We start from the raw sequence: 12,062 nt of genomic DNA, 5'->3' as shown, positions 1-12,062 counted from the left end.
GAGCTGTCGGACAGAGCGGGATACCTGCCTCAAGTCTGGGAGACAGCCTAGTTCCATATCGAATGCAATCAACTTTCAGCCGGTGGAAAACACGCTAACACGGGCGTCCGGGCGAGATTAATCGAATCCCCTCTGTTATTACTCATGTCAGCTGTTGCAGGTGGGCGGGGATGTCCGGGTGGGTTGGCAGAGGATGGATATAATACATTTCTATTTTATCCTCGGCCTATTGTATTGAGAGAGGTGGTCAGTTTATATAAACAGTGAGCAGAGATGGAACATTTTGTCAAAGAGGATATGAGAAAGTCCTTGTAAGATATTTGATTTACCTTAGAATTAACGAGACTACAGGGACTTGCTCTGGGGTTGTTCTAGCTTACTAAATTCCACTCACTGGTGAAGGACGTTTTTGATGAACTCCAATGTAGTGGAGCTGAGATCAGGCTGAGTGGAATTCAGCTCTGACGACATCGATTCGACCAAGATAATACTTTAAAAAATATTATGAAACGCTAACATTGTACCTATGTTTGCCCTTTGTAGTTGCATGTCTTTGTTTGTTTGCTGAAATCCATACTTTTTCAATACATGTTAATCAAATACAACCACCGACTGTTTCTTTATTGGGATTCCATTGTCACATGCCCATTTGCGCTGAGTTTCATTTTACAGCAATGAGCAGTCACAGATTGTGATTAAAGTTTATTGAAAAAGTATGGCTTTCAGCAAACAAAGTGAGGCACGCAACTACAGAGGACAAACATAGGTACAAGGTTAGCGTTTCATAATTATTATAAAGTATTGATCTTGGGACGAATCGATGTAGTTGGAGCTGAATTCCACAAAGCCTGGTCTCTGCTCCACTCTGTTGTAGAGTTCATCAGAAACTTTCTTCGCCGTGGAGTTTAGTCTGAACCAGTATCTGGGCAGAGGAGGAGACTATGAATTTGATGAGTCTTCTCTCTAAGCCCAGTTAGAAACCATTAATTCTCACATTAGACAAATTTGAAAGCGTAATGTCAAAATACATTTGTTACTCACTAAATATGGAGTTTCGCTGAGCAACTATCATAATTTACTGCCATCAGCCCGGTATGTACTTCCCAATTTGTTTTCTTTCTTTTTTACAAGCAACCCGAAAAATTGTCTTGTCTCAAAAGTGCCTTCAGAAAGTTATTACACCCCTTGGCTTTTTCCACATTTTGTTGTGTTACAGCCTGAATTAAAATTGGATGAAATTGAGATTGTGTGTAGATCCGTGACAAACAATACCCCATAATGTCAAAGTGGAATTATGTTTTTAGAAATGTTTACAAATTAATACAAAATGAAGAGTTGAAATGTCTTGAGTCAAGAAGTATTCAACCATTTTGTTATTGCAAGTCTTAAGTCACATAAGTTGCATGGACTCACTGTGTGCAATAATAGTGTTTAACATGATTTTTAAATGACTACCCCATCTCTGTACCCAACACATACAATTGTCTGTAAAGTCCCTCAGTAGAGCAGTGAATTTCAATCACAGATTCAACCATAAAGACCAGGGAGGTTTTCCAATGGTTCACAAAGAAGGGCACCTATTGGTAGATGGGTAAAAAAACAAAAGCAGACATTGAATATCCCTTTGAGGATGGTGCAGTTATTAAATACACTTTGGATGGTGTATTAATACACCTAGTCACTACAAAGATACAGGCGTCCTTCCTAACTAGGAAGGACATTTCTCAGAGATTTCACCATGAGGCCAATTAGGATTTTAAAACAGTTACAGAGTTTAATGGCTGTGATAGGAGATAACTGACGATAGATCAACAACATTGTTGTTACTCCACAATACTAACATACATGACTGAGTGAAAAGAAGGAAGCCTGTGCTGAATACAAATATTCCTAAACATGTATAGTGCAATAAATGTGGCAAAGAAATAAATTTGTTGGTCCTGAATACAAAGAGGGGGGGGGGGGGGGGCATATCCAACACAACACATCACTGAGTACCACTCTTCATATTTTCAAGCATAGTGGTGGCTGCATCATGTTATGGTTATGGAATTGAGCTAAGTACAGGCATAATCATAGAGGAAAACTTGGTTCAATGTTAATTCCGTCGTTGGATGAATGAGACCAAAGCGCAGCGTGGAAAGTGTTCATAATAATTTAATACTGAAACACCAACAAAATATAAACGAACGTAAAGTTCTGCAGGGCTGTACAGCAACTGTGCAAAAACAAGATCCCACAACTGAAGGTGGGAAAAAGGGCTGCCTAAGTATGATCCCCAATCAGAGACAACGAATGACAGCTGCCTCTGATTGGGAACCATACCGGGCAACAAAGAAATATACAAACTAGAATGCCCGCCCAAATCACACCCTGACCTAACCAAATAGAGAAATAAAAAGGCTCTCTAAGGTCAGGGCGTGACAATCAATCTGCTTTCCAACAGACACTGGGAGACATTCACATTTCAGCAGGACACTTGGTTAAAATACAAAGCCAAATATACACTGGAATTTCTTCCCAAGACAACATTGAATGTTCCTGTGTAACCTAGTTACAGTTTTGACTTAAATCAGCTTGAAAATCTATGGCAAGACTTGAAAATGGCAGTCTATCAATGATCACCAACTACCTTGACAGAGCTTAAAGAATGTTTTAAAGAATAATAAGCAAATATTGTACAATTCTATATACAATATTGTACACCATTCTGTATACATCTGGCCCTTCTTTGGACACTGTGCTAACAAACCTTCAAATGAGCTTCAACACCATACAACCCTCCTTCCGTGGCATCCAACTGCTTTTAAATGCTAGTAAAACTAAGGACATGCTCTTCAACCGATTGCTGCTCGCACCCTCCCGCCCGACTAGCACCACTACTCTGGACGGTTCGGACCTAGAATATGTGGACAACTACAAATACCTAGGTGTCTGGTTAGACTGTAAACTCTCCTTCCAGACTCACATCTCCAATCCAAAATTAAATCTAGAATCAGCTTCCTATTTCGCAACAAAGCCTCCTTCACTCATGCTGCCAAACATACCCTTGTAAAACTGACTATCCTACCGATCCTTGATTTCGGCGATGTAATTTACAAAATAGTCCCCAACACTCAACAAACTGGATGTAGTCTATCACAGTGCCATCCGTTTTGTCACCAAAGCCCCATATACTACCCACCCCTGCGACCTGTATGCTCTTGTTGACTGGCCCTCACTACATATCTGTCGCCAAACCCACTGGTTCCAGGTCATCTATAAGTCTTTGCTAGGTAAAGCCCCGCCTTATCTCAGCTCACTGGTCATCATAGCAACACCCACCAGTAGCATGCGCTCCAGCAGGTATATTGCACTGGTCATCCCCAAAGCCAACACTTACTTTGGCCGCCTTTCCTCCCAGTTCTCTGCTGGAAAGAATTTCAAAAATCTCTGAAGGTGGAGTCTTATATCTCCCTCTCTAACTTTAAGCATCAGCTGTCAGAGCAGCTTACCGATCACTGTACCTGTACACAGCCAATCTGTAAATAGCACACCCAACTACCTCATCCCCATATTATTACTTACCCACTTGCACCCTAGTATCTCTACTTGCACATCATCATCTGCACATCTATCACTCCATTGTTAATGCTAAATAGTAATTATTTCACCTCTATAGCCTATTTATTACCTACCTCCCTACTCTTCTACATTTGCACGCACTACATAGATGTGTCTATTTTTCTTTTCTATTGTGTTATTGACTGTATGTTGTTTTTGTTGCACTGCTTTGCTTTATCTTGGCCAGGTTGCAGTTGTAAATGAGAACTTGTTCTCAACTGGCCTCCCTGGTTAAATAAAATGAAATAAAAAAATAAAAAAATCCAGATGAGCAAAGCTCTTAGAGACTTACCCAGAAAGACTAATCCCTGCCAAAGTTGATTCTAACATTTATTGTCTCAGGGGGTTGAATTAATACTTATCTAATCAAGATATATTACTGTTTTATTCACTTTGATATTACAGAGTATTTTGTGTAAATCCATTTTAATTACACGTTGTAACACAACAAAATGTGGAAAAAGTCACGAGGTGTGAATAATTTCTGAAAGCGGTATTGTTTTTGACCGAATTCTCTTTGATTTTCACCTCTCGGTGAAGTTAAATGTGGAATGCCTGTCATTAGACAGCCAACACTTCCTGTCCCTTCAAAATACGAGTTCAACCTTCGAACCAATAGCTGCCTATACCGTGCCACAGTGTCAAGGTGAGATTTCTAAATTTTACTAAAGTTATACTGTTACACTGGCAACAATTTAATTACGCTTTTTTTGCCGATGTTTACCGACACCGGCCATATTCAACGGGTGTTGAGCGCTAGTAGATATATTATTCCACGCTCTGAAATCGGAATAGATAGCCGATAGAACTTTTGGCATACTAACTAATATATATACTATGACCAATAAGCATACTATACTCAATTAACGTCACAAATAGTACGGTTAGTATGAGTATTCGAACACAGCATTTGTCTGGAAATAAAATAAACTTCTCAACTGCGTTACCCATTCCAGTCAGCAGATGACGATGTGCGTCTTTCGGGCGATGCTGCTAATGTGACGTATATTCTAGTGGACGGGACCAGATGCTTCTTCAACAACAGCTAACGTTAGTCAACTACCTCGGTAGGTTGATAGCCAATATATAGCTGAAACACTCCAGCGCTTTACTGTCGGTTGTTTTGGTGTAACGTTATATTAATCACAGTGTTTTAAACACACTGCTGTTGTATCTACCTGTTACCCCATTTAATGTCATACTTTGTTGTTAGTCAGCTAAGTGGCTGGTTGGCTAGCACTAATTTAGCTAGCTATTATCCCCGACCATGAGCTCACTAAACTACTCTTCCCCTGCAAAAAAAAGAGGTCTGCTGGACGGAGAAAGAGCCTCTGTGGCTGAACATTGTCGTGAAAGAAGAGAAGGAAGAGGTTGATGTCACAGTGAAAAACGTAGAGGGCGAGGCTGTTACAGCGAAAGAAGAGGAAGACGCGTTCAGAATTAAAGACGAGGATGTTGCCATAAAAGAGGCTAACGTTACTACAGTTCATGGAGTGAAGATCGAAGGGGAGATCACTGTCACATTGACAGAGGAGACCGGAGATCTGATTAACAATAGTAAATACCGCCGTAATGGGTTTTTACTTTAGATATTCAGAGTCCGCTCGTCAGTAGCTAGCTTTCCATCCAATTGGCAACAGATTTTCATGCGAGTATAAATAAAATATGCGCATTTTCCCACCAGAGATGTTTCCATCAAATTCACTTGAGGATAAAAGTCGGCGCGTGATGACGTAGTGCACATAAATACCTGTTGCTTTAAATTCCCATGTACCGAATAATTATATAGCGATTATTACATTATGGACAAAAGAGCGATATTAATTTTTCAAATGGCAGCCAAGCATCGATCATCATGTCAATAGAATAAGACCCTCGGTATTTATTGGAAAGGAGCATCAAGCTCATCACCTTGCACTTTCACCAACCTGTGAAGTTCATAACTTATTGCATCAGTAGCCTAATAAATTGTATGCTTTCCGTGCTTATAGACAACTGTCATTACTATGCTTGCCCTATGGATAATATCATGCTGTTGAAGATGATGAATTCCCCTCTTTACCGGTTACTCCGTGCAAACCTTTACCCTCCAAAAAACCCAACATGAACTCTGACATCGTGGCATCTGCTTACTCATCAACTCCAGGTCTGACGCCATTGAGAAAATGGTAGGTGCGAACACCATGGTTATCGAAGGCTTGAAAAAGACTGGAGTTTGCATGTGGTGAAATCAAGGATGTGAAAATGAGTGGCAAAAGTTGAAAAAAGTGTGGAAAATAATAACAATGTCTACCATAGACATCTCACTGATCTGGAACAATACACAAGAAGATGGAACCTGAGACTCTACTGCGTGCCAGAGGTGGAGAATGAGGATGTGCGAGGAGAAGAACAAAGTTGGTGATACCATCGACGTTGTGCATCGCCTCTGCAAGATGCAACAGCAAACGATTCAAGACCAAGGGGTATCATCATCCTCTTCACTGCCAGATTCTACAGGGATGCTGTCTGGAAAGCTGCTAGGAAGAACACCTTCCTCCAGAGCCATGGTATGCGTTTTGCTGAGCATCTCAGCCCGGAGAACATAGAAAGAAGGAACAAGTTGTGGCCAACGATCACGAAATGAGGGAAAGGCCGCTTACTTTGTCGGAGGACGAGGCTCATCAACGGTTCAGAAATCCATATTCCTCCCTAAAATCTCACCAGAAGGAACAGATTGATGGTTTCGGACATGATATTCTCATTTTCCTTGTGTTGATTAACGTTAACTAACAAGCATCAGGTAACTATTTTTCAGAATACTCAGGTACCTCAATTTTTTTTTTTTTGTATGACCAGAAGGCCTATTTTGTTTACAAACTTACGAAGAAGAATGAAAGTTGTATTTATTTTTTTATGTATACAGTAACTAAGATACTGTTTTAAAGGGAATTCAGGTCTGCTCTGACTTTACATGGTTATTGTTCTATTTAGTTATTAATACTTATGTCCAAGTGAAAAAGGTCTTAGGAACATGTATATGTAAAAAAAAAATTTAAAAAATTTAATGATTCGTTTTCATATGCACTTAAAATAGTAGTGTACCCACATTGCTTGCAGAAGAAGATGAAAATTCTCTGGTGCAGTACTGTATCTACTGCGCCAGCCATGGGTTCCCCTTCACCAGACAGAGGCTGATGAAATACGCTGATGAAATACGCAGGTATTTGGTGTTCTATGTATGTAGAATGCTGGACTGACTGTTCTCAATGTGTGTGATGTAAATATGGATGTGTGTGGTGATGCCAAAATTAACTTTTTCATTCCGGATGGACAATTTCATATTCTATTATATTGTAGGTTTCGACACCCAGGGGGAAACAATCCCACCACTGAGGAAGAGGTGGTGGGAAATGTTCAGGAGGAGGCACAAGAACCTAAGCATAAGGAGGCCGGACACCCAAGACAGGGGGAGAGCTCAGTGTGCCACACATCCGACAATGGACACCTTCACTTTTTATGAGAAGCACTTAAAGGAGAGTGGGTTGAAGGAGAAACCCAGACAAATCTATAACTGCAGTGAGTCTGGGTTCCGTAGCAACCAGAGCAGGCACAAAGTGCTGGCTCCCCGGGGTGCAAAACACGCGTACCAGCAGGCTATGGAGACCAAGGAGCACATCACAGTGCCTGCTTCAACGCAGCTGGGGAGGACGTTCCCCCGTTTATCATCTACCCCAAGTGTTTCCCCGTTGGCCACTATACACTGGGAGCCCCCCCCCCAGCCTTGTATGTGCGGTCAAACAGTGGTTACATTGACGGGAACCTGTTCAGGAAGTGGTTTCAGCACAGTGGTGCACCCTCTCCTTCTCCTCTTTGATGGACCTCGAGGTGCTCGTGTGCGGCACTAAGGGAAGGGGTTATACTTCTTTGTCTTCCACCACACTGCACCCATGTCCTGCAGCCGCTGGACGTGACATACTTTGGCCCTTTAAAGGCTGAGTTCTCCAAGGTAGCTGGAGACCTTAGACATTTTAACCACTCCTACATGGTAAACAAATCAGAATTTGCCAGAGTATTCTGCTACCCATACCAGCGCTGCAAGGACATGCGCTATGTGGTGGAAGGGTTCAAGAAGTGTGGCCTTTTCCCTTTTGACCCTTCAGCCATTGAGGGTCCAGTTTAATGCCGTCTCGGTCCCTACTAGGTCCCAGCACTGCCTCTCCTGGAACCAGCAGCACTGTGCCTTCCACCAGCACCGGGGAGGAATACACACGCAAGTGGCAAGAGAGGGGTGAGAGGGCTGAGGCAGAGGAGAAAGAGCGTCGGGCAGCCTTCAGAACACAGGGCACAGGAGATGGCTGCCATGGATGAGACCATCGACGCCGTCGCCTCTGCTGGACCCCCGCTGGAACCACTCCTGACAGCTGCATCACCACTGCCAGTGCCTCCCAGTGTGCAACACCTGTAGGAGCCGCCGGAGTCCCCACTATTTAACTTTTAACAAGGCACACCTGTTAATTGAAATGCATTCCAGGTGATTACCTCATGAACCTGGTTGAGAGAATGCCAAGCATGTGCAAAGCTGTTATCAAGGCAAAGGGTGGCTGCTTTGAAGAATCTAAAATATATTTTGATTTGTTTAACACTTTTTTGGTTACTACTAGTGATGCACAGATATGACATTTTTGGCCGATACCAATATCCAATATTTTCCCTGCCCAAAAAATCAATAACGATAACCGATATTTAAAATTTTACCGGCCTTTTAAGCATTCTAGTACAGTTAAATAGTTAACACACACACATGGACGCAGCGGGCTAAGGCACTGCATTTCAGTGCAAGAGGCGTCACTACAGTCCCTTGTTCAAATCCAGGCTGTATCACATCCGGCCGTGTTTGGGAGTCCCATAGGGCAGCGCACAATTGGCCCAGCGTTGGCTGGGGTTGGTCGTCATTGTAAATAAGAATTTGTTGTTAACTGACTTGCCTAGTTCAATAAAGGTTACACACACCACACTGACCAAAAAGTTATTTTGTTGACATTTACGTATGTCCCCATTACCAGTAAAACATAATCAAAACCTATTTCTTTCACTTACTTGCTGTGCTGTTTCGTTGTTCAGTCATTTCATTCTCAACCAGGATTTATATGGAACGCCGTTTGCGTCTTTGTGTGTCAAAAAGATGCACGTCAAATAACACTATTTAACACTAATAAGCTTGTTGACCAATCAGGACCTGAATATGACTGCACGTCACATAATAATTTACGTAGCTATTACACACTGATTAACTATATAGCTAGGTGTCATCTAAAATAACCCTAATTTATAAGACAATAAGGATTAGCCACAATAGTGGACTTAGCGTTTAGCCTTAAATAAAAGTATTTAATTGACAGTGATGCAAATGAATACAAATAGTAGAATTATGCCATAATTGAATAGATCATGCTAAACGAGGTTGGAATGTTGTTGTATAAAATCAACAAATACAATAATTTGTTCATTTGAAAGAAATCTGTTGAAATCACACTGGATGTATTAGACTTTAGAATTGCATTGTTGGCATACTTATTTCACTGTACAGCCTTACCTATGGATTGTGGATCAATGACATGGTGGGGTATCAGTCTACTCAGTGACACCCAGAGAACATTAGTGTCATAGCTCTTATAGCTCTGACTCTGAAACAACTGAATTGAGCCACATTTATTTTCAACCGATGTGTATTGAACACTATTCCCGAGGAAAAACAATACTGCGTGGAAGTTTTGGAGTTTGATAACTCTGAGGAGGACGTTGGGAAAAAATATCTTTGGTATTGAGTAGACTGATACCCCATTTCATTGATCACCAATCCTTCGGTAAAGCTGCACAGTGCAATATGAATGTCAATACACACAATAGGCTGACGGGAGGTGATTTCACAGTCACAGTCCCGCGATAGGAGCTACAACGCTAGTATTTGCGTAAACTCTTCACAGTTGTGTTCTGTGGGTGTCACCGAATAGACTGATACCCCATTTCATTGCTTCACATTCCAACCTTGTTTAACATTATCTAGTCTAAATATGGCATGATTCCACCAATTGTAACCTTCTGCATCACTTTCAAAGAGGTACTTTTATTTTAAAGGCAAACCACAAATTCCACTATTATGCCTAATCCTTATTGTGGCTAGCTTCACAACACAAACCGGTCCAATCAAGCCTCACTAGTCAGATAGCTAGCTGGCTGCTTATAACGTTAGCTTTCGGAAACAGGGTTTGTGTAGCTGGTTAGCTATTTATTTTCACGAACTGAAGTTCAATGTCAATAGGCGAACAACAAGTGGCTACCGAGCTAATACTTACTCACAAGAATTCCTAAATCATTGCTAAGAATAATGAAAATGACTGCAGTTTCTACTGGTCATTGTTTTCAGGCTGGTTGTGTTGGTGCTGGCTAGGTACCCCAGAAGTTGCAGTCGATCAAATAATGCTTTATTACCAACGCGGTATTGTAAAGACATCGTTCATGGCCGGTGTTTGCTTGTTTGCAGACTTTTTTGTACAGCTTTGACAGTGCTACTGATAGTAGTGGTTGCACTTGGCTTGCACATGCAAATTCAGAATACACAACATTCTGTAATAGAACTGTGTTATTTGACGTGTCAAATTAAAAGCTTATTTTACGCATCAAATAGTTTTATTGTCAAATACTGTTATTTGACGTGTCTTTTTTGACACGCAAGGACCCCAACGGCGTTCCATAGTATGTCGTGAAGCTAATAGCAGTGATGCTATTACTGTGTAACTCCGGTAGGGCAACATCTGAAAAATAGTGCACTTGGTAGTGTGTACCGGTGCTCGATCAGTCGCGAAAGCCAACATCACCCACGACAGAAAACGGTTGATTGTCAAGGGCAAGGAATTCCATTATCTTGGCGTTGTCTCGCTGAAATTCTCTCAAATAACTGCTCGACCTGTTGACTGCTCGATTCACACAGCAGACATTGTGGGCTAGGTTAGGAATGCTGTGTTGCACGTGTAGTGCCAAATTTCACATGGCGTCATTACGTCATGTACCTACGTTATGTAGGTATGCACGTCAGCTTTGACATCAGTTTTGCACATCGGCGTTAAACTAGACATCGGGCCGATACCGATGTTGTCATTTTTAGCTAATATCGTCCAATTCCGATATGTTCACCAATATATTGTGCATCCCTAGTTACTACATGATTCCGTATGTGTTATTTCATAGTTTTGATGCCTTCACTATTATCCTACAATGTAGAAAATAGTAAAAATAAAGAAAAACCCTTGAATGAGTAAGTGTGTCAAAGCTTTTGACCGGTACTGTACATGAGATATTTCTGTATTTAATTTGATCAAACATTTCTAAAAACATTTTTCTCTTTGTCATTATGGGGTATTGTGTGTAGATGGGTGAGGATACATTTTGCAACACAATGTGGAATATGTGTGAATACTTTCTGAAGGCACTGTAGTTAGTTTAAAAAAATTATTTGCCTTCTGTAAGTTTAAGAAATATTGCCTAATGTCTTGTCATTCTATTACAAAAACCCCACATCTTCAAGATATTTTCAAATATATCTCCCTCATGAGGGGGATAATAAGTTAACCGAAGTCAAAAGTAAAGATAGACCTACCAATTTATTATAATATTTGAAGTGATAACAATTTTGTTTATGAATTATTAAGTGAATAAAACGTGTACAAAATCCGTAACAGAATGTCTGAAAAACCTGTAACATAATGACTGTAATTGAATTGACTAGAATGGGAAATAAAAGTAGTCACAAACCACAGTTGGGTCACCTGCTGCTGTTTTCCCTTCCACTGGTATGCTGTTACTATATGTTCAGCTCATAATTGTGAAAACAGTCTGGAAAATCTCTCCTCTCTTTTGCTTTACTTTGTAATGTTTGGTTCTAATTTTTCAAAGTAAACAACTCATGGACACTAGAGAAGCTAAACCAAGTTTGATTCTTCCCAAAGGGTCGACACAGCTGTATTCAGACAAAAACATGTTTCCACCACCACAAGTATATGGGGCGGCAGGTAGCCTAGTGGTTAGAGCGTTGGGCCAGTAACCGGAAGGTTGCTAGATCGAATCCTAGAGCTGACAAGGTAAAAATATGTCGTTCTGCCACTGAACAAGGCAGTTAACCCACTGTTCCTAGGCCGTCATTGTAAATAAGAATTTCTTCTTAACTGACTCGCCTAGTTAAATAAAAAAATATATATGTTGAAGTCGGAAGTTTACATACACTTAGGTTGGAGTCATTAAAACACATTTTTCAACCACGACTTCAACTGTATATACACTCCGCTTTAGGCACTCCTCCTTCTCTCCAATCCTTACATCTTATGGTTCGACAGGAAGAGGGTAATAGGGTAATGAACCATAATTTCTCCCTTCGGGGGATCTGACCTGACCTCAACCACTCCTTCGCCTAATCCACGGATGTC

General features: G+C 41.0%; 1 long non-coding RNA gene across 2 annotated transcripts; it reads left to right on the top strand.

The window, feature by feature from the left end:
• Positions 1–5,187: 5,187 nt before the first annotated feature.
• LOC139561772 (uncharacterized) lies at positions 5,188–11,396 on the top strand. 2 transcript variants are annotated; one of them, XR_011672212.1, is made up of 3 exons: positions 5,188–6,385; positions 6,703–6,805; positions 6,943–11,396. It is a non-coding gene; the product is annotated as an uncharacterized lncRNA (long non-coding RNA). The 2 variants fall into 2 exon arrangements; XR_011672211.1 differs by having other exon boundaries at positions 5,188–6,805.
• Positions 11,397–12,062: the final 666 nt, after the last annotated feature.

Source organism: Salvelinus alpinus, chromosome 31 (assembly GCF_045679555.1).
Source record: "Salvelinus alpinus chromosome 31, SLU_Salpinus.1, whole genome shotgun sequence".
Classification (NCBI taxonomy): Eukaryota; Metazoa; Chordata; class Actinopteri; order Salmoniformes; family Salmonidae; genus Salvelinus; species Salvelinus alpinus.
This window is presented reverse-complemented; position numbering and strand designations above follow the sequence as displayed.